The 24,463-nt window shown below is 37.1% G+C and overlaps 1 protein-coding gene across 12 annotated transcripts in view; it reads right to left on the bottom strand.

Moving 5' to 3' along the window:
* Nucleotides 1–24,463, bottom strand: part of RAPGEF4 (Rap guanine nucleotide exchange factor 4) — a 312,049-nt gene that overhangs the window by 174,396 nt on the left and 113,190 nt on the right. Inside the window, exon 1 of one of the 12 annotated variants that reach the window (XM_036876924.2) lies at nucleotides 14,985–15,458. The exons of 10 other annotated variants lie outside the window; for them this stretch is intronic. The gene's annotated coding sequence lies outside the window, so the exon portion shown is untranslated. Of the gene's footprint in view, nucleotides 1–14,984; nucleotides 15,459–24,463 lie in introns of those variants that run through there. One more of the 12 variants, XM_057503900.1, reaches the window with a different exon arrangement.

Here is a 24,463-nt window from a genome sequence, read left to right on the forward strand (position 1 = left end):
CCTAACCCTGGGCTCTGTGAGGCATTTCTCTTGAGTTCTTGTAAAGAAATTTCCTATGATTGCCACATTTCACTTGAGTTGACTCTCTCACTGGTGGACAGCATGCCAATCCTATCAAAATACTCTGCTGAGAGCCTCTACACCTCAGAAATCAGGGAAAATGGAAGGCAGGTGAATTCACAAGTTTCCCTTTTGAGCAACATCTGAATCCATTCCCAAGTCACCTGAATAAGAAAGTCTTATTCATGCCTCGCATTCCTGCCTGATTAGCAGGGTTTCAGATATGATACAGTCTAGTTTGACAATGATGGAGCCTTGTAAGAAGAAGTAGCTGTCTCCTTTTTTCCTCCTAGAAAATATATGTGATTGTCTGTGAATTAAAAGAAGTGGGTCACTAGAAAAGCCACATTTAAATAGGTATCTGAATCTTAAGGTAGGCAAGTGGTGTTTTTCTTAATTCTAATAGGAATAAATATATAAATTTTATACCAAATTTAAAAATTGAGCTAAATGTCCTCTAGCTCTTTTCAAAACATTTAAAAAGTTTTGATCAAAACCTAAATATTCTCAAGCTGCTGATTCCACTAGTATAACCCCTAGTCTACATTCAGTTAAATGGCTTTTCATAGGATTTTTTGATAAATTTTAATCTTAACTTATAGCTCGAATAAAATCATAAAGTCATCTTAGGAATAATAAACAGGCATAAAGATAAATAATCTCACCCAGCTATATCCATGTGGACAGCAGCAGATTGCTGGTAGTAGTCATGGTCATTCTAAATTATTTCACAGCAACTGGAATGAGCCATTACCACCAAGAATTCAGTATATGAGTCCCAAAGCTTTGTTACTGAAGCCATAGCCCCATCTTGGGGCTTGTCTGAAAGGTTGTGGCCTCTCAGAAACAGGAATAGGAAAACAAATCCTGACATAAACCAATACAGACTACAGCTGCTTAGGAGGGATAAAAAGCTTAAAGATTGAGCTGGCACTTTTTTCTCCTTCCCATGAAGCATAAAAGTCTCCACAGATTTAATTAGATGCTCATTTCAAAGAAGACATTATGGATAGCTTCTCTAAACTGGGAATTGGCTGGTGCATAAGACATAAATATATCATATACATACATATGGATTATAGTATAGTGTATGGGGTCCTGATGTAAAATGTATTCCTCCTATGGGTGACCACACTATGGGGACCATAAAAAAGGCTTGAAAAGCAGTGCAGTGGGGTGCCCCAATCCTTCTAACTGAGTGAGCTGAAGGTCAAAGCAGCAGTAACTGCACAGCGGTGACAATAAAAGAAGAAGCAAGGGATGGAGGGAAGGAAGTAGGACTGAGGAATGAGGAGGTGACTCAGGATTGCTCCTAGTCTGGGCTGTTCATTTTGAGCTGAACACTCCCTGGAAACAAGGAGCTTGCCTTTGGGGTGTCCCCAAATATGAAGAACCCATGAGTTCCACTGCATTGTCTCCATAAAAGGTGTCAGTAATAGTATCTGCAGCTCACATGAAAAGACATTTTATGGTATGTACATTTCATATTATACATTGTGTGAGCTCAGACTTCCTGACTTCAATTTAGATATCAGATACAATCCCTGCCCTCCATATGTCTATGTCAAACTGAGCAGACAAACAAATAAATGCCCATTTAATAAGAGAAATATAATTGTATTTGGCCAAATATGTGAAACTGCCATTTTTGTAGCTTAAAAGTGGTTGAATAAGCGGTCAATCCAACAAGAGGATATAACCATTATAAATATCTATGCACCCAACACGGACCACCTACATATGTGAAACAAATACTAAGAGAATTAAAAGGGGAAATAGAATGCAATGCATTCATTCTAGAAGACTTCAACACCCCACTCACTCCAAAGGACAGATCAACCAGACAGAAAATAAGTAAGGAGACAGAGGCATTGAAGAACACATTAGAACAGATGGATCTAACAGATATTTACAGAACTCTATACCCCAAAACAGCAGGATACACATTCTTCTCAAGTGCACATGGAACGTTTTCAAGAATAGATTATATACTATGTCACAAAAAGAGGCTCAGTAAATTCAAAAAGATTGAAATTGTACCAACCAGCTTCTCAGACCACGAAAGTATGAAACTAGAAATAAATTACACAAAGAAAATGAAAAAGTCCAAAAACACATGGAGGATTAACAACATGCTCCTAAATAACCAATGGATCAATAACCAAATAAAAACAGAGATCAAGCAATATATGGAGACAAATGACAACAATAATTCAACACCACAAAAATTTGTGGGACACAGCGAAGGCCATGCTAAGAGGAAAGTATATTGCAATACAGGCCTCCCTCAGGAAAGAAGAACAATCCCATATGAACATGTCTAAACTCACAATTAATGAAACTAGAAAAAGAAGAGCAAATGAGGCCCCAAGTTAGTATAAAGATTAGAGCATAAATAAATAAAATCAAGAATAAAACAAGTGAAAGAATCAATGAAAGCAGGAGCCGATTCTTTAAGAAAATAAACAAATTAGATAAACTGCTAGTCAGCCTTATCAAGAAAAAAAGTCCAGATACATAAACAGAATAAAAAATGAGAAAGGAAAAATCACTACAGATACCACAGAAATACAAAGAATTATCAGAGAATACTATGAAAACTTATATGCTAACAAACTGAATAACCTAGAAGAAATGGACAACTTTATAGAAAATACAACCTTCCAATGCTGACCCAGAAAGAAACAGAAAATCTGAACAGACCAATTACCAGCAATGAAATTGAATTGCTAATCAAAATACTACCTAAGAACAAAACGCCTGACCAGATGGCTTCACTGCTGAATGTTATCAAACATTTAGTGAAGACCTTAATACCCGTTCTCCTTAAAGTTTTCCAAAAAGCAGAACAGGAGGGAACACTTCCAAACTCATTGTATGAGGCCAGCATCACCCTAATACCAAAACCAGGCAAAGACACCACAAAAAAAGAAAATTATACACAATGTCCCTGATGAATATGGAGGCAAACATACTCAACAAAATATTAGCAAACCGAATTCAAAAATATATCAAAAAGATCATCCAACATGGTTAAGTAGGATTTATTCCAGGGATGCAAGGATGGTACAACATTCAAAACTCCATCAACATCATCCACCACATCAACAAAAAGAAGGACAAAAACCACATGAGCATCTCCATAGATGCTGAAAAAGCATCTGACAAAATTCAACATCCATTCATGATAAAAACTCTCAACAAAACGCATACAGAGGGCAAGAACCTCAACATAATAAAGGCCATATATGACAAACCCACAGCCAACATTATACTTAACAGTTAGAAGCTAAAAGCTTTTCCTTATAATTGGAAACAAGACAAGGACGCCCACTCTTCCTACTTCTATTCAACATAGTTCTGGAGGTCCTAGCCAAGGCAATCAGACAATACAAAGAAATAAAAGGCATCCAGATTGGCAAGGAAGAATTTAAACTGTCCCTGTTTGCAACTGACATGATATTGTACATAAAAAACCCTAAAGAATCCACATCAAAACTACTAGATCTAATATCCGAATTCAGCGAAAAGGCAGGATACAAAATTAATACACAGAAATCTGTGGCATTCTGGTACACTAATGATGAAGTAGCAGAGAGAGAAATCAGGAAGACAATCCCATTCATAGTTGCATCAAAAAGAATAAAATACCTAGGAATAAATCTAACCAAGGAAGTGAAAGACCTATACTCTGAAAACTACAAGACACTCATGAGAGAAATTAAAGAAGATACCAATAAATGGAAACACATCTCATGCTCATGGATAGAAAGAATTAATATTGTCAAAAATGGCCATCCTGCCTAAAGCAATCTACAGATCCAATGCAATTCCTATCAAAATAGCAACAGCATTCTTCAAGAACTAGAGCAAATAGTTCTAAAATTCATATGGAACCACAAAAGACCCCAAATAGCCAAAGCAGTCCTGAGAACGAAGAATAAAGCTGGGGGGATTACGTTCCCCAACTTCAAGCTCTACTACAAAACCGCAGTAATCAAGACAATTTGGTACTTGCAAAAGAACTGACCCATAGATCAATGGAATGGACTAGAGAGCCCAGATATAAACCCAAGCATATATGGTCAATTAATATACGATAAAGGAGCCACAGACATACAATGGGGAAATGACAGCCTCTTCAACAACTGGTATTGGCAAAACTGGACAGCTACATGCAAGAGAATGAAACTGGATTATCGTCTAACCTCATACACAAAAGTAAAAGTAAACCTGAAATGGAAAGACCTGAATGTAAGTCATGAAACCATAAAACTCTTATAAGACAACATAGGCAAAAATCTCCTGAATATAAACATGAGCAACCTTTTCCTGAACGCATTTCCTTGAGCAAGGGAAACAAAAGCAAAAATGAACACATAGGACTAAATCAAACTAAAAACCTTCTGTTCAGCATAGGACTCCATCAGCAGAACAAAAAGGCATCTTACAGTATGAGAGAATATATTTGTAAACATCATATCTGACAAGTGGTTAACATCCAAAGTATATAAAGAACTCACATGCCTCAACAACCAAAAAGCAAATAACCCGATTAAAAAATGGGCAGACGATATGAGCAGACATTTCTCCAAAAAAGAAATTCAGATGGCCAACAGGCACATGAAAAGATGCTCCACATCACTAATTATTAGGGACATGCAAATAAAAACCATAATGAGATATCACCTCACACCAGTTAGAATGGCCAGCATCGAAAAGACCAAGAATAACAAATGCTGGTGAGGATGCAGAGAAAGGGGAACCCTCCTACACTGCTGGTGGGAATGTAAGCTAATTCAACCATTGTGGAAAGTAGTATGGAGGTTCCTCAAAAACTAAAACTAGAAATATCATTTGACCTGGGAATTCCACTTGTAGGCATTTACTCAAAGAATACAAGTTCTGAGATTCAAAAAGACATATGTGCCCCTATGTTTATCGCACCACTATTTACTGTGCTCATCAGTAGATGACTGGATAAAGATGTGGTACATATAGACAATGGAATACTATTCAGCCATAAGAAAGACACAAATTCTACCATCTGCAACAACATGGATGGAGCTGGAGGATATTATGCTCAGTGAAATAATCCAGGCAGAGAAAGACAAATACCAAATGATTTCCTTCATTTGTGGTGTATAACAAGGAAGCATAACTGAGGGAACAAAACAGCAGTAGACTCACAAACTCCAAGAAGGGACTAGCAGTTACCAAAGGGGAGGGGTGTGGGAGGATGGGTGAGGAAGGAGGGAGAAGGGGATTGAGAGGTATCATGATTAGTACACATGGCGTGGGAGGGATCATGGGGAAGACAGTGTAGCACAGAGAAGGCAAATAAAGACTCTGTGGCATCTTACTACACTGATGGACAGTGACTATAATGGGGTATGGGGGGACACTCAATAATATGTGTGAATATTTTCCATGTGAAACCTTCATAAGAGTGTATATCAATAATACCTTAATAAAAAATAAGTGGTTGAATAAACAGCAATTTTGTATGGTGTAACTTAATAAAAATCACCAAATGCAGTGAGGGGCCAAATGGGCTTAGAGATGGGGCTGACAACCTAAGGATCGTATCCAATTGCTCTGTGTCTGTGCCCAACCCATATTCCACACACAGCTGCATGCGTGAAGTACAGCGAAATATCAGAAACTAACTTTTTGTGATTTTCAATACACAAAATCTAGCATTAACTCTATTCAAGATTTAGGACTTCTTTTGCTTTCTACTGTTTTCCCCAAAGTATACAAGTATAAAATTAACCACAGGTAAAGAACTATAAACAAACAGATTTTCAATATTTTCATTTGAGAGGTTTAAAATAATACATATTAGGTTTTTTCTTTCTAAAAACTCGAAACAGCTCATCACTATTCAACAAGAACACAATACCTAAGAATTTATCAAGGCTTCGGGTTTTTTTTTTTTACATGATAAACTTTCTATTTGGATAGAACTTGTTTATGAAGAACTTTCCCGTGTTATCTTATTTAGGTTCCCTAAAAACCCCATGAGGTAAGGATTAGTATTCATACTTCACAGAAAAGGAAATGAATCATTCTAGAGATTCACTTAGAATGGAGGAATGTCAGTTTTGTTTTGTTTTTTAACTTAGCCTTTGGCTTCTTGTTTTTTTGTTGATTAACTTAACCTTTGGCTTCTGATTCTGGACACAAATACTTATTAAGCAGCCACAAGATGACAGGCCTTTAATTGGATGTTTTTCCTTGCATTACTTTTCATCTTTTGGCAAACACTTTGGCAGGAAGTCAAGCTTTTCTAAAGTGTGCAAACTTAAGAGTAATGATATTCAACTGGATCAAAAGTAAATACCTATGTTTTTTAGAAGAAAATTACCTACGAGCTGTTCTTCCTTAGGCTACTCTAAGCTCTTTCACATGTGCTACAAATTAAAGAATGAGTAACAAGGATGAGATCTAGGTTGTGCCACTTAAGTGTTGTGTAGCCACAAGTTGAAGAAGCACTTCTGGGACTTTAAAAACCAAGGATCCAAAACCTCCTATTCCTTCTTTGTCCATGATTCAGCTGAAGAAAAAATTCTGTTTCCACGAAAGCTATGGACAATATAAACTGACAATATTGAGTTCTTGTGTTAGTAACAGTGCCTTTGAAGAGGCTTTCTTGGGTGTACACTTTACCATCATCAGGGATCTGTCTTACTTACTCACTGCTCTAAAGATTGTGCCCAGAATATGTCTGGCACACAGTAGGGGTCAATGAATGGACACACATAAATGAATGAATAATTTAAGAAACACAGGGTAGATCTGAAGCCAGTCCCTTCAAGACTGAGGGATATTTCAAAGAACAAAGATGCCATGCCATTCCTCACACATGAAAGAAATTAGTTGGCTAATACTATGTGGGTAAAACTGCAGTATTTCTTCAATCCCTCACCTGGCCTTAGTGCATCTTCATATCAGTGGGTGTTTCCAAGGGGTCGAGAGAGGTAGTCCATCTCCATGTCAACAGGTAATTACAAGGGGAAGCTAGGGTATATCTGGGCCAGAGAGGTTGGGTTGGGTCCCTTTTTGCAACAGGGCAGCTAGAGACATGGGTGAGCAGAAGTGGACGACTGCTTATAAGCAATAAATGGGTTTCTCCCACTTTATTTCTCCCTTAACTGATTTCAGTTTCAAAGGTAATTTGCCCTGGGCTGGGAAAATATATTCCCCCTGAAGTTACATACTATTAGCTAGGAACACTGTGTTTGTTAGGCCTCAAGAGTGATAGAATAAATTAAGGATCTTAGGTTTATGCTACTAGTTATGGTTAATTAAAGACAGGATAATGGTTTCTGTCTTGTTCAAACTTAAGACTAGCTTTCAACTGTTGATGAACTTGAACAAAATGGTTCTCCAATTTCTGAAAAAAACTCAAAAACCCCTGTGAAGGATCACAGTTAGTTCTAAAGGCAAAATGACAGATGTGAATGATTATAGCATTGTTCAGGTCTCTGGAAGAATTGCCATCTTTACCAGAGGTCTCGAATAAGCTGAATACCACAGGACTCATTTTGCAACCTTGCTAAATAAATTTTGCAGAAATAATAAGTGGTGGAGACAAGTTGCTTGTCTTTGTAGCTTAACATGCCACTCTGCCTCAGAGAGAGCTGAGGCTGCTAATGGATCTGCCTTGACACTAGTATTTTGCCTTGACACCATGTCAGCAGACCTTTCCTTCTGCAGTGCTCCAAAGATGACTTAATAGGAACTCCACCATTGAATATTAGAATTTAAGTTTCTTTTTTTAAGACTTTAAAGCACTTCCCATGTTCTCCTTTTAGAAGAGAAAAGAACTCTAGAAGCCCACTTAGTTAAGATGAAGCTAGAACTATAACTTTATCCTTGAATTAACAGGAAGGGTCAGCTTCAGGCAAATAGCTGCCTATGTTGTTTGAATCTCTGCAAGAGGCACACCTTTAAAGAGGGCATAAGCGCAACTAAAAGGAGAGAATCATACCATGGCTCTTCCCCTGCTCCCAAAGTTCCTTTCCCTCTGCCTGCCCTTCTACGTTTTCTCTTATTAAAACTTAGAATGAAAAAGTAGAGATGGTATGTGCTAGTATGATTATTATGCAGTCTGTTTTAATTGCACAAAATGAAATACAGAAGCACTGGATGTCAAATCAAATTTAGAGTTCTCTGTGAATTGCAAATGAACCTGAAGCAAAGGTCTTTCTTCAGTTAAGCATTATTATTAAGGATATGAGTTGTGTGAATAATATTGATCAAAAAATTTAATTCATGCTTTTATTATTTCATAGATTGATTACTGGGATGCCTGTTTTGTTAGGTGGTTCAATAATCTGTTCATTGATTCCAATCTGTTCAAAATGCAATTGCATGCCTGGAGGATAAGAGACCAACAACTGAAGTATGTCACACCTTCTCCAGTTTCTCTGTTATTGATTAACAGTTAAAATTTGGATTAATTTAGGTATGACATGATTTGAATTTATAAAACATATTCTACTTTCTTTTTGTCATGAAAGTTCAAATATATTCTGTATTTTCAACAAAAATGGGCTTAAAAATGTTAAATAAGCAATGTAAAAATTTATTTTTCTGATCCAAATCACTAGACTTCTTCCATGTCACCTGAAACCTTTCCAAAATGTAGTTAGAGTTCAAAGGTTTAAAACAAGTTCTTAAATGTTACCCCTTTACCTTTATAAATTGGCCTAGATGAACATTAGTCTCTGCCTATTTGAGCAGGATGAAACTGGACAATGCCAATAGATTAAGTTCTTTCTCTTCTACAGCAATTTATTATGAAGACCCACCACAAAGCCATATCCTCAGTCATAAATACATCTTACTTATGAAGTACTGAAAATTTAGAATCTTCTGATCATTTCTGAATTTAAAGTGATATAGGTCCATTTCAGATGATGAGGAACCTATTTAGATAAGGAAAGGGCTGTTTTCTTGGGTCTTCCAGTTGAGGTTCAAGAATCTTTTTTCTTGGATGGTTCCTTGGACCACAAGGAAAACCAACTCATTTCCCTTTTACTTACCAGTGTAGATTTAAATATTAAAGAGTTTGTAACTTTTTGCCTCTATGATATTCTGCCCCCTCCCCCTGCATTGCCTTAGGATCATTCAAGTACCCCAAAAACACAAAAGACCAGAAAGAGACAAAATAGCCAAATGAGTGTCTCAACAGATTTTCTTTTTAAATTCAAAGCACAAGAGATGAAAGCATTTCTTATTTTAATAACCAGTTTGGGGACAGACAAGCCTTTTGAGTTCCAAATCTTTGGGTTACTCAGAAAGACAAATTCCATGAAGTTTATACTATAAAAAATAGACTAAGAAAGACTGTAAGAAGATTTCAGAGTTAGTGTATCAGCCTCAAAAGAGAGCAGTACCACAAAACTGATGATGGTGGTGGAGTATGTTTGAGGGAGATGTTTTGGGAGAGAAGCACAATTCAGCAACTTATCAGGGACCTCCAAGCAGAAATCGGTGTCTTACTTCCTGAGGTGAGGACTGGTGTGACACAGCATGGGAAGTCCATATCACCGAGTACATGGAACCTTCCCCTATTCCTCCTCAAGTCAGAAAAGAACAGTGCCCCTGAGTATCATCTATATTTTAATAGTTGTAAAGAAAGATAAATCCACTGAGACCAAGACATAGGAAAGCACAAAGAAGCTACAGGAAAGCTATGTTTCAAGAAGAGGCTGACCTATAATGTCAACTGCGGTAGAAACGGTAAGGAATGAGAACCTCCTTTCACATTCAGAACAAACAGACAGTGGATGACTTTAGCTAGAGGATTTTCATGAAGCGGTTAGAGCAGAATTTAAATAATAGTGGGTTAAGGCATGTTTCAGAAGGGAGGAAATAAACCCCAAAAATGTAGGCAATCCCTTTAAGAAGTTTGGCTATAAAAGGGGAGGAAAATGTCAGAGAGTAGATGAAACAGTATGTGGGGAAGACGAAGGTTTTGTTTTGTCTTATTTTTAAGACTGGAGTAGCTGCAGCCCTGATGAGGAGGACCTGATGCGGAGGATCCACTAGAGATAAAGAGGTAAAAGATATGGACATAGAGGAAACTGTGCATAAAGCAAGCACCCCAAGAAGATGGCAGTGAATGGGGTACAGAACAAAGGTGGAGGAATTAGGAGAGGAAAATCTATTTTAACCTGAGAAAAGATGGAATGAATACAAATGGACAATTTAAAAATACATACATATTAAATTACCAATATATGCAATACCTTCCTCATCTCACTCAGAAAAAGGATAATTTGCTTGCTGAATTATCTGACTTGTGCTAAGGTCAAGGGTGCAAGGAAAATGACAGACACCAAGATAGACTAGTTGCTCTACCTATGAAGGAATGAGAGAAGACAGACAGGAGAAAGAAGATGAGGTGAATTAGTGTGGGGGCAGGGGAGGAGGCAGAGAAGGAGGAGAGAGGTACAGAATACAGATCTTCTTTTGACTTGTGATGGGGTTATGTCCCGACAAACCCATCATTAGTTGAAAATACAATAGGTTGAAAATGCATTTAGTACACCTAACCTACTGAACATCACAATTTAGATTAGCCCACCTTAAATATGCTCAGAACACTTACATTAGTCTACAGCTAGCTGGACAAAATCACCTAACACACAGCCTATTTTATAATAAAGTATTGAATATCTCATGTAATGTATTGAATATTATACTGCAAGTGGGAAAAAAATGGTTGTTCAATGTATTGGTTATTTACCCTCATATTCTAAGGCTGAATGGGAGCAACAGCTTGATCCAGGAACAGATCAAAATCCAAAATTTCTACTGAATGCATATCGCTTTCACACCATCATAAAGTCAAAAGCTCACAGTTCAAACTATCATACATTGGGGACTGTCTATAAATTGATAGCTGCCATGAGGAAAGATGTGTAGTAACAGTTTTTAGGAAATCTGGCTAAGTGTTCTGAGATTAGCTCCCTCTTTTGGTTTTGGTTGATTTCTCAAGGAACTTTCAGTAACAACCTCCCTTGTCTCTGTTAATATTTGTGGGCAAAATTGTAATATTTCCGGAATATCTCGCCTGGCTTTAGTTCATCTGCAATTCAACAGGGCGTCCCTCAGGGGTGGAGGAAGTGCTCATCTCCATATCAAGGGGTAATTACCTGGGCGACTGAGGGCTTATCTGAACCTGAGAGGTGAGGGGGAGGGCTGATTTGCTGCTGCTGGAGCAGGAGAGAGAACCGGCTCTGGCTCCGGTCTGCAGTCTGTAAGCAATAAACAGGTTTTAAACTTTATGTCTCCCTTTGACTGATTTCGGTTTTAGAGGTATTTTGCCCCAGCATTTCCTCTCCCTGGAGTTACAGTATTTTATGGCAAATGTATATGATTTCTGCAGTGAGTTGATTAGACTTTTGAAAAATAGCCCAAAGACATTTACAATGTTGTTCTGATAAGGATTTGCAAATGAGCTTTTGGGCCACACCCATGCACCAGTTGTGAGTTTGGGATAGTTTGGACTCCTGTTCGAATTTCCTGAAAAATCACAATGAGTTATTTAAGGAATAACAGTGGTCAAGCTTTCTGACAAGTCATAATGAATGGCTACGTCCTGAAAGGTTGACCGGCCGCCTTTGGCTCCCATCTCCGCTTTAAACCAAGCTATTTTGAGAATTTCCATTCCTCATGCTCTTTTTCATCCCAATCCTGACACTATTTGTATTCCCTCAGTGGCATTTTTTAACTCAGGAAAGCTTAAATAAGTTCCAAGATTGCAGAAGAGCTTTATTATTTGGTGATTGTCTGGGAAAAACTCCAAAGATAGATTTGCCATTTTAAGCAAATCCTTTGAATTCTCACTCCATTGTCAGCAATAGTCCTATATTATTGGCTTATTATTGATTTTTTTCTTTCCCTTACATAAGTTAACTAGGCACTCCAAAATCCTCTTCTCTCTTATGTTTCCTTAGTTTATAAGCCCCTGAAGGGCTATATCGTTTTAGCTTCTTGGGTTTATGAGAACACACACGCACACACACACATGCACGCACACATACACACACATCACACCTTGCCATTGTCACAAACCCGTAATCTTTTCCTTCAGCATCATGACTAGCTCTTCTTTATAATCTTCATTCTTGCTCCTCACTGTGTTTTATATATCAACTGCCACATTCTGCCAATTTTCCCCTTTAAAACATATTTCAGATTCATCCATTTCTCCAAATTTCTGTCTGTCTCAGGTCATATTTTGTTACATCCTTCCAGCCAACTTTCCTCTCACCCTTACTTATTATCTCCCCATTCCTACCCCCTACCCCACCACACACTCAATCTATATGGTAAATTATCCTGCTTACACCCTGTGAGGGTAGGAAAGTACCTCCTGCGCTTTTAGGCACATTTCTTTGAAGTCTCACCATCCTGCCTGATGCATCTTACTTTCTTCATTTCACAAATGGAGAAACTGACTTTCCCAGAAATTAGGTATTTTGTCCAAAATCACTCAGCTTGTAAGTGTTCAAGCCATCACCCAGTCTGAAGAGTCTTCTGTTTTGTTACAGGAAAATAAATAATTTGCCTAACAAAGACTTGATATTTAATCTCTTCAAAGTCAAGGAAGTAGGCAGACTTGCTATCATTACCATATCAAGGTCAAGAGTTTTCAAGAGATGGGAGTTATATAAAAGAAGTATAAATCCAAGTGTCTGCTCTCAGAAAGTATAGCTGGTTAAAGTATGTATCTAGAACATGCTAGATACATAGTATATGCTAAATAAATACCTGCTCAAGCCAGGACCAAGAAATGGAAAAAGAGTCCTTCCTATGCTCTCATTTTGGTTTGCCACTAATTGCAGTTTAATCATAGGATGCTTCTTAATATAAAATACTCTCTCTGACACTTCTTCTTAATATAAAATACTCTCTCTGACACTTCTTCCTGACCCATTCCCAAAGAGTATCAGAACAATGTTAGGAAAAAAGGCGTTGCGATTACTGGGCTGCCTTCCAACCCACAGGCCTATTTATTTTTTTCCTAACTACAAGATAATTATTGTTGGATATTATTATGGGATTTTTCCATATGTCCTTTACTTAGGACAGTGCTGACCCAATGCAGCCTTTTAATGTACTCTGGTCTCCTGCCAGTTCACCTCATTCTACAACTTTGTCATTGGTTTTTATTTTTCTGATTCTTCAGACTTCCCATTGCCTTATCAATACATCATTTGGCCACTGCTGCTATTGACGACACACCTCTGCAAAGACTCCTTAGGAAGGTTCTTTTTTGCTTGCAGCAGGCTCATTTAAAACAAGTTCTTGCTACGTTCATCATTTTGGCAAACAAGGACAAGTTCAAGGAAATTAGAGGCCAAACTTGACAGAGCACTGGGTGCAGCTGCTGGCCCAGCTGTGCAATGATTCTCAACTGGTCCATTACCTCCAAAACTCAACTATTCAGCACAGCCTTCCCTAGGCCAGCACTCCTGTCGGTCTAATATATTTGGCAACAGCCATTATTTCAGAAATGAATGCTCATGTGTATTTATAGCAAATCGCATGCTTGCTCTATCAACAATTAAGGAGATTAGGATTCAGCAGACATATTCCTCTAATTAGGACAAGACGGAAGACATAGTATATAGAATGCTGCAGTTTGGTCAAGGTTTCATCTTCCCTAAACCAGACTGCCATGCTGCTTTTCATCAGTCAAACATTCACTCTCTCTAAGGCCACCCAGCGCCCCATGTAATATTCACTTCCCGTGTCTGTCTTCTGGAGTTCTCAATCAGGGGATTCTCTTTTGCAACTAACACTTCCTCCCTCCCTCAAACCATGCTATCATCTCATTGGGCTGTTTTAAGGCTCGTTTTGAAATAACATATAGACAGCACCATGTGGCCACTCATTTCACTCGGTTACACCCTTCTCCTGGAGTCTCAGAGAATGTTATATGCTCACACTTACGTAGTCTCTCCTCTGAACAATAGCCCGAACCCAGTGTCTGGGCCATCAATTCCATCTTGCCTTGCACTTGCCCATGCATTATTTAAGCAATCTTCTCAGGAAGCCGGCATGAGAATCTCTCTCAGAGTAACAATCAGCAGGTGCTTCACTTTCTCACTGTTCTAACAGGAAATGTAAGGGTATTTGAGTTCCACCCATTCGTAGTCTCCGTAATGAAATATGATAATCTAATTTGGTAAAAATAAGCTGTGAAATCAGAGATTCGAGGCAAAAACTTTAAGGATGCAATTCAGACGAGCAATCAATGCTATTCAGTTTTGTATCATCTCAGCTTTTTCTCCCTGTGTAGACGCCTAAGTGATGCTAAATTAAATAATTGTCAAATTTTAAAACTGCTGGAAATTACCATCTGTACTTAATTTTGGAATATAAAAAGGTCCATAGAAAACACCCTTTATGATTATTTTGTCTAATAACAGATATGAAACAATACAAACACCCCATTAATAAATATAACACGTTTCAAGCAGTTTGGTTTACATATGCACACACAGTTTTTCAAAACAAAAGACCACAGGAGGAGTGAAATGCTAGGTTACCAATATGTTTTTTTAAATGAATGGCAAAATAACTGAGTTTTTAGTTTAAAATCCATCCCACTGGCCCTCACCTCCCCACAAAACAAAACAAAAAAACAAAACTTACCCACAGTCTTCCTATAGACAGTAAGGATAACCACCACTTTTCACATTTCTTTCCTGGATCAACACTTAGCTAAACTGTCCTCTGTTAAGAACTTTTTTAGGTTGATATTACAGGCATACAAAATGAAGTCTACAACTGTAAATAAACATGCCTGAAGCTTCCATGAAAACACAGAAAGAGAAACAAGCTCCCTGCATGGGAACACACTGCTAAATAGGTGGATAAAACAAGCTGAAACTTACACCCGACACTTCTCCCAGGTCCAGCACAGCTGTAGCCCTAAGAGAATATTCTAGTTTTTTTAATCCATGTTCTGCTCTTCTCACTGATGGGGATACTCAGGCACATGGTCAAGTTGCAGTCAGCTTCTCCCTCAGTGATGTATGAGAGCTGGGCTGATTTATCTTGTCTTTCTGCAGCATATTAGCGCTAATGTTTCTGCGTATGCATCCTACCTTTCTTTAGCCGTAGCCCCGGCTTTATCATTGGTGATCTAAATTAAAGAGCCAGGGAACAGAGCAGGGCTGTTGTCCCCTTCCCCTCCCGTTTTCCATGAAACAATTGCCAGGCAGTCATTCCCGGACAAGGATTCTACTGTTTATTCTATTGAGCCTCCCCTTCAGTATCCCATTGAGACTGGAAGTCAGCCGCAAAAGGATAGGTCCAGCGAGACTGTCTTAGTTCAAAGGTCTATTTATGATTTATTCTTCAAAACAGTACAGATGGCCTTAAGAAATACTAGAAAGAGCCGTCATCTGCCAGTTTTCAGCAAAGAATACAGAGCTGACACTATTCATAAAAACAGGGTAACTAGATCCTCTACTTACTGCCCTCAGTGCAGTGCACCTTTTGATGCCTCTTTTTTTTTTTCTCTGAGAAATCTCTTCCTTTCTCCACCAGTGTTTGTTTTACATATACATAATTTAACATTAATTTTAATGAGGAATATGAATGCTGTGATTTGGCATGTTGCATCCAAGAAGCATAAAATCTTATAAAAACTGGGGAAATCAAACATCATTAACGTAGTAACCTTCCATCAGCAGACAGCAGTTGAAGCAGGAAAGAAAGGCTGAGTTTAATTCAGGATTTGTCATTCCCTTCTTTGAGACACATTTAAAATCTCCTCAATCTCCACACTTTGGGAAGAGGAAACATCAGAGTTCACTTCCATATGAAAGTTTTTAGTATATTAAAAATTCTGCTGTTATAGTAGCATCTCATGCCTTTAACTCAGATTTCCAGTGATTACTGAAATAATATTAGGTTTGGCTTCTCAATTTAAGCAACATTTTTAAGAGTTTTTAACAAAACTCTAAACTTAAGCAACAGAATTTGGTGGATAATAAAGCATAAGTTTCATCACTATTTTTATATATTTTTGTTAAGAGAAAACATAATTGTTTTCATAATTTTAAAGTTGCAAATTATGGTTTTAATTCTGCTTTTTAAAAGTAATAAATTATGACATATCCATTTCCATACAGGCATAAAATATACAGTTGCCATTTTTAGTAGCTTTATCATATTTGATTATCTAATTCTTTGATATTTGCGTTGCTTTAATTTTTCCTTATAAAAATCAAATGCCTCTTATTAGAAATGCAAAATACATTCCAGGCCTTTGGCTGCTCCCCCACCCCACCCCGCAAAAAAAATTGAATATCAACCTTCTGCTTCTCTTTTTTCAACATTGCAGTTATAATACTCATCAGGGCTACTTGAAGACTATCCAGGGTATCAGTTTTTCTAGATTGTATTCATGGTTAAATTTTAAACATTCATATTAATTTCTACACTCTAGAACTTGGTTATTTTGAAATGTTCCACAAACATCCAAAATAATTATTTTAAAATTTTAATCTGGGCTTGCCACTTACCTACTTAAAACTCTGTATAGCTTCCCATTATTCTTAGGAAGAAAGCCAAAATCTTTATCATGGTCTTCAAGGACTCAGTTTTATTTCACTCGGAACATAACTCCACCTTCCCAGAACTGACTGGCTGGGATTCAGAACCATCAATCAATCAAGCATTGAACCCTTACTCTCTACTAGCCAGTCAGTTTGAGTATGATCCGAGAACTGGTGTGGGATACTGAGAGAATTCCAAAAGCAAATACATAGGTCTTTCCCTTTGGTTTGAAAGTAATACACATGAATAAAATTTTACTACAAAGCAACTATGACAAAATCAATATGAAGCAAGCCAGACTTGAAAATGCAAAGCGGAGATAAAATCAAAGAGTATGAGGAATAAGATGAAATGAATCATCGGATGAACATTAACTAAAACTGACTAGAGGAGACAAAGGAAGACAAGGAGTCAACTCTAAAGCAAGAACTGCTCGAGCTTGGTCCCACTGCTATGCTTCCAAGGTCTGTGGTTCACACCAGCTACATTAATCTTAGACTTCCATTTCTAAAGTCAACTATCTCATAATTGTGGTAATGTTTATTCAATAAACAATTCTTATATGTTATATTACATTACTGTTGATATTACTTTTCCTCTAGAGCTCTCTTTATTTTAATCACTAAAAGAACCACATGATAAACATCACCAGTTTCTGCAAAAGATGTCCCAACTAGCCCAACAATGCAGGACCTATTGAAAATAAGGGATTTCATTTAACTAAAGATCTACTTTGCAGTTAACCAAGAACAACACATCCTTTAATGTAACTTGTATGTAAACGATACATAATATAATGTAAACACCCAAAGACATGTGAAATATCCACTGAGTAATGAGATCTTGAGACTGGTCCAGTGCATAAGGAATTGACACCATAAGGCCCTGCAAGTCCCAGAGTATTTCTATACTTCCTGCTGTTGTCCTAAAAATTCACACCATTAAAGTCTCCCCTTGGAAGAAATCTTAAGACTCTGGAACCAAACTGACTGTATATAAATTACAGACTTGCCACTTACCAGCTGAAGGACCTTTGGTGAGTAACTTAATGTAGTGTGAGTATGTTTAAATTAATCTGTAAAGTGGTATAAGAGAATCCTGCTTCTGGTCATGAAAGTAATTCATATCAGACCAACCTTCTCATAGTTAACAATTATAAGCTCTGGATAAGATATTAAAAAAAAAAACTATCTCAAGACCCTGGAGAGTGACCAAGAGTAGTCAGAAACCAAAGGAGGGTGGACACTTAGGAGACTGGCTTGCAATACATTATTTTTATTGTTTCCATGAACAATTCTTTTCATGAGGCCAGCATGACCCCGATACCAAAATCTGATAAAGATATTGTAAGAAAAGAAAATTATAGCTCAATATTATGAATATAGACACCAAAATCCTTAACAAATATTAGCAAATGAAATCTAGGAATATATAAAGAGTGTAATCATCCTGTTTTACATCATAACCAAGCAGGGTTTATCTCAGGAATATAACACAGTTTTAACATTTAAAATCAATTATTATAATTTACCATATTACCATAATAAAAGAGAAATATCATGTAGAATTTAACTACATTCCGGAAAAGCATCTGACAACATTCAATACCAATACATGATAGAAAACTCTGAAAATTTAAACTACAAAGGGATTTCACAAATGTGCAGTAAAAATCATATTTAATGGTGATATTGAATGTTTTCCCCATATCACTAACAAGGAAAGGATGTCCACTCTCAACCATTTCTATTCACCCTTTTGCTGGAGATCTTAACCAGAACAATAAGGAAGTAAAAATAAATAAAGTGCATAAAGTTGAGAGAGGAAGAAATAAGACTTCCATTATTTGCAATAACATGATTGTTTATAATGAGAAAATAGTATTTACTTCACATAGTTGTTATAAGAATCATATAATTTGAAATGTGTTTAGAACTGTGCCTGACACACAGTAAGCACTATATAACTACTAAGTAAAATTAAAAAAAAAACATCTAAACATACAATCTGGAAGGATTTCATAATAGCAATAACAATGAATATAGATTATTCATCAGAATAGCTAATAGAAAGATAATTTAAGGAGTAAAATTATCTTATATTCTGGGGCTCAAGTACTGAAAAAGTCCAAGGCAAGTAACATCAGAATATCTAGAGAATGGCCAGTTTTCACTGACATTCCTAAAATAGAAAGATCAAGTGTACTACAGTGTGACACTGTCTACAGAGCTACTGCCTTTATATATGATCTAATATGTCTACATAGTTATCATAACAAATCTAACTGTTGTTTTAAAGAACATAATCTTGCTATGATCCATAGGTATTCTGGGAGAATATCTATGAAAGACATTTAAGTATGAAAAAACAAAAAGCAGTTGCATAATTGTATTTACAGTGTAAGTCAATTGCCATTTTACTCTCCTTATGATTTTTCTATATAAAAAGATATGCACAGAGGAAAAGATGGTGTAGGAAGGCAAGGCAAAAACCTCCTCCCAAAAATCACATAGAACATGAAAATACAGCAAATACAACTAGGCCTGAAATTGACCTGAAGACTGCAAAACAGACCACCTAATCTGGGGAAGAAGGGAAGAGCCTACAGAAGGGGTAAAGGGGCAGAGCCGCAATGCAGCATGACCCAAGCCCTCCCCCAGCCCTGGCTCACAGGTGGGGAAGAGGAATAGAGTGGGGAGGGAGTAGGAGCCCAGGGCCACTGGAAACCTGGCCCTGGAGGTCAAAGAAAGACATGACATAATGATAAAGGGGTCAGTCCAACAAGAGGACATAACCATTATAAATATCTATACAGCAGCACCTAAATATGTGAAACAAATACTAACAGAATTAAAGGGGGATATAGATGCAATGCATTCATTTCAGGAGACTTTAACACACCACTCACACCACAAGACAGACCAACCAGACAGAAAATAAGAAAGGAGACACGGGCACTGAACAACACATTAGAACAGATGGACCTAACAGACACCTACAGAACTCTCCGCCCCAAAAGCAGCAGGATACACATTCTTCTCAAGTGTATATGGAATGTTTTCCAGAATACTAGGACACAAAAAGAGTCTCAATAAATTCAAAAAAATTGAAATTGTACCAACTAGCTTCACAGACCATGAAGGTATGAAACTAGAAATAAATTATGCAAAGAAAACAAAAAAGCCTACAAACACATGGAGGCTTAACGACCAATGGATCTATGTCCTAAATAACCAATGGATCAATGACCAAATAAAAACAGAGATCAAGCAATATAGAGAGACACATGAAAACAACAACTCAACAGCCCAAAACCTGTGGGATCCAGTGAAGGCAGTTCTAAGAGGAAAGAATATAACAATACAGGCTTACCTCAAGAAATAAAAACAATCCTAAATAAACAGTCTAAACTCACAATTAGTGAAACTAGAGAAAGAAGAACAAATGAGGCCCAAAGACAGCAGAAGAAGGGACATAATAAAGATCAAAGCAGAAATAAATAAATAAAATGTAGAAGATTAAGAAAATAGAATCAATGAAAGCAGGAGATGGTTCTTTGAGAAAATAAACAAAATAGATAAACTGCTAGTAAGACTTATCAAGAAAAAAGAGCATGTACATGCATAAACAGAATCAGAATTGAAAAAAGGAAAGATCACAATGGATACCATGGATATACAAAGAATTCTTAGCAAACACTATGGAAAACTATATGCCAATAAATTGGACAACCTCAAAGAAACGGACAACTTTCTAGAAAAATACAACCTTCCAGGACTGACCCTAGAAGAAAAGAAAATCTGAACAGAAATAAAGTTGAACTGGCAATCAAAATACTACCTAAAAACAAAATCTCTAGCCAAGATGGATACACAGCTGAATTTTATTAAACATTTAAAGAAGAGCTAATACCCATCCTTCTTAAAGTATTCCAGAAAGTAGAAAAGGAGGGAATTCTTCCAAACTCATTCTATGAGGCCAACATCACTCTAATGCCAAAACCAGACAATGACACCATAAAAAAAGAAAATTACAACCAATATCCCTGATGCACATAGATGCAAAAATCCCCAACAAAATGCTAGCAAACTAAATTGAAAAATACATCAAAAAGATCATCCATTATGACCAAGTGAGATTTATTCCAGGGATGCAAGGATGGTACAGTATTAAAAAATCCATCAATATCATATACCACAGCCACAGAAAAGAAGAACAAAAACCACATGATCATCTCAACAGATGCTGAAAAAGCATTCGACAAAATTCAACATCCATTCATGATAAAAACTCTTAACAAAATGGGTATAGAGGGCAAGAACCTCAACATAAGAAAGACCATATAAGACAAACCCAGAGCCAACTTTATACTTAACAGCAAGAAGCTGAAAGCTCTTCCTTTAATATGGGGAACACAACAAGGATGCCCACTGTCCCCACTTTTATTCCACATAGTTCTGGAGGTCCTAGCCATGGCAATCAGATAACACAAAGAAATAAAAGGTATCCAGATTGGTAAAGAAGAAGTTAAATTGTCACTGTTTGCAGATGACATGATATTGTACATAAAAACCCTAAAGAATCCACTCCAAAGCTACTAGATCTAATATCTGAATTCAGCAAAGTTTCAGGATACAAGGTTAATGCCCAGAAATCTGTTGCATTCCTATACACTAATGTTGAACTAGCAGAAAGAGAAATCAGGAAAACAATTCCATTCACAATCGCATCAAAAAAAAAAATACCTAGGAATAAACCTAACAAAGGAACTGAAAGACCTATACCCTGAAAACTACAAGACACTCATGAGAGAAATTAAAGAGGACACCAATAAATGAAAATCTATACCACTGTCATGGTTAGGAAGAATTAATATTGCCAAAATGGCCATCCTGCCCAAAGCTATTTACAGATATAATGCAATTGCTATCAAAATACCAACAGCATTCTTCAATGAACTAGAAGAAATAGTTATAAAATTCATATGGAAACAAAAAGACCCCAAATAGCCAAAGCAATCCTGAGAGAAAAGAACAAAGCTGGGGGATTATGCTCCTTGACTTCAGCTCTACTACAAAGCCACAGTAATCAGAATAATTTGGTACTGGCCCAAGAACAGACCCACAGATCAGTGGAACAGAATAGACAGCCCAGATATAAACCCACACATGTGTGGTCAATTACATACAATAAGGGAGCCGGGATATACAAGGAGGAAAAGACAGCCTCTTCAACAACTGGTGCTGGGATAACTGGACAGCTACATGTAAGAGAATGAAACTGGATTACTGTCTAACTCTATACACAAAAGTAAATGTGAAATAGAAAGACCTGAATGTAAGTCATGAAACCATAAAACTCTAAGAAGAAGACATAGGCAAAAATCTCTTGAATATAAACATGAGCAACTTTTTCCTGAACACATGTCCTCAAGCAAGGGAAACAAAATAAAAAATGAACAAGTGGGACTATATCAAACTAAAAAGCTTCTGTGCAGCAAAGGACATGAAACAAAAGGCATCCTACAGTATGGGAGAATATATTCGTATACAACTTACCTGATAAAGGGTTAACATCTAAAATATATAGAGTTCACATGCCTCAACACCCAAAAAAACAAATAACCCAATTAAAAAATGGGCGGACAACCTGAACAGACACGTCTCCAAAGAAGAAATGCACAGGCATATGAAAAGATGCTCCACATCACTAATCATCAGGAAAATGCAATTAAAACCACAATGAGATATCACCTCATGCCAGTTAGGATGGCCAACATCCAAAAGACAAGGAACAACAAATGCTGGTGAGGATGTGGAGAAAGGGAACCCTCCTACACTGTTGGTGGGAATGTAAATTGGTTCATCCATTGTGAAAGGCAGTATGGAGATTCCTCAAAAAACTAAAAATAGAAATATCATTTGACCTGGGAATTCTCCTCCTAGGAATTTACCCAAAGAAAACAAGATCCCTGATTCAAAAAGACATATGCATCACTATGTTTATCGCTGCACTATTTACAATAGCTAAGATATGGAAGCAACCTAAGTGTCCATTAATAGATGAATGGATAAAGAAAATGTGGCACATAAGCATAATGAAATATTATTCATACTTAAGAAGAAAGGAAATCCTACTATTTGCAACAACATGGATGGAGCTAGAGGGTATTATGCTCAGTGAAATAAGCCAGGTGGAGAAAGGCAAGTACCAAATAACTTCACTCATTTGTTGAGTAAAACAACAAAGCAAAACTAAAGGAACAATATAGCAGCAGACTCACAGACATGGAGAAGGAACTAGTGGTTACCAAAAGGGTGGGGTTAGGGAGAATTGGGAGGAAGACAGGGATTAAGGAGCACTATAATTTGCAATCACAATATAGGTTGGTCATGGTGAAGGCAGTACAGCATGGAGAAGAACAATAATAACTCTACAGCATCTTACTATGCTGACAGTAATAGAGGGGGAAAGGACTTTCCAGTGTGGGTGAATGTTGAAACCACAGTGCTGTTTATGTAAAACCATCATAAGATTTTATATCAATGATAATTTCATTAAAAAAAAAGAAAAAATGATATGCATGTATGATAATTGCACTGATATATGCATAGAAAAATGTCTGGAATTATCAAAAGTGTTAATAGTGGATGCCCCTAGATAGTGGGAGTGAAAAAGGATTTTCTTTTACTTACAATCTTTTGCTTATAATTTAAATTTTTATTAACAGTTGATATTTTTATTGTGAAATTTAGAAAATAAGGAAAACCCCTTATAAATGTAAAAAATATATCAACATTAAAAGTCACAATGTTTAGAGTCTTTTTGTCTTCTTTTTTTTAAACTTTATTTTGATATCATTAATGTACAATTACTTGAATGACATTATGGTTACTAGACTTCCCCTATTTTCAAGTCCCCCCCACATACCCCACTACAGTCACTGTCCATCAGCGTAATAAGATGCTATAGAATCATTACTTGTCTTCTCTGTATATACTGCCTTTCTTGTGTCCTCCCCCCATATTATGTGTGCTAATTGTAATGCCCCATTTTCCCCCTTATTCCTTCCTTCCCATCCATCCTCCCCAGTCCCTTTCCCCTTGGTAACTGTTAGACCATTCTTGGGTTCTGTAAGTCTTCTGCTGTTTTGTTCCTTCAGTTTTTTCTTTGTTCTTATACTCCACAGATGAGTGAAATCATTTGGTACTTGTCTTTCTCCGCCTGGCTTATTTCACTGAGCATAATACCCTCTAGCTCCATCCATGTTGTTGCAAATGGTAGGATCTGTTTTCTTCTTATGGCTGAATAATATTCCATTGTGTATATGTACCACATCTTCTTTATCCATTCATCTACTGATGGACACTGAGGTTGCTTCCATTTCTTGGCTATTGTAAATAGTTCTGCAATAAACATAGGGGTGCATATCCCAGATTTTTTTGTCTGTAAGGTCCTTTCCAGCATCCCTACTCCCTCTACCCCAAGTCAGGTGAAAGTTTTAAGTCTGTCATTACAGGCAGGCTCATCAGAACCCAGAGGACTTGACAACACAGAGGGCTTGATGCCCCTGTTAACCTTTCTGCTTCACTTTTAATTCATATCTGCTGACTGCACCTTAACTCCAGGAATTGATTTCCCCATTTCCCACCTTAGAGCATGGACACCATGGAGAAGAATATGGATCAGAGACAATCCATTACCCCTGGAAGCAGAGAATTTTAATTAGAATGACCATAGAAAATGTCTAATTCATATACAGACAACCAGTTTCCAGGTAGGGAAACTGAAGTCCAGAGCAGTAACT

Source organism: Manis pentadactyla, chromosome 6, assembly GCF_030020395.1.
Source record: "Manis pentadactyla isolate mManPen7 chromosome 6, mManPen7.hap1, whole genome shotgun sequence".
Lineage (NCBI taxonomy): Eukaryota > Metazoa > Chordata > Mammalia > Pholidota > Manidae > Manis > Manis pentadactyla.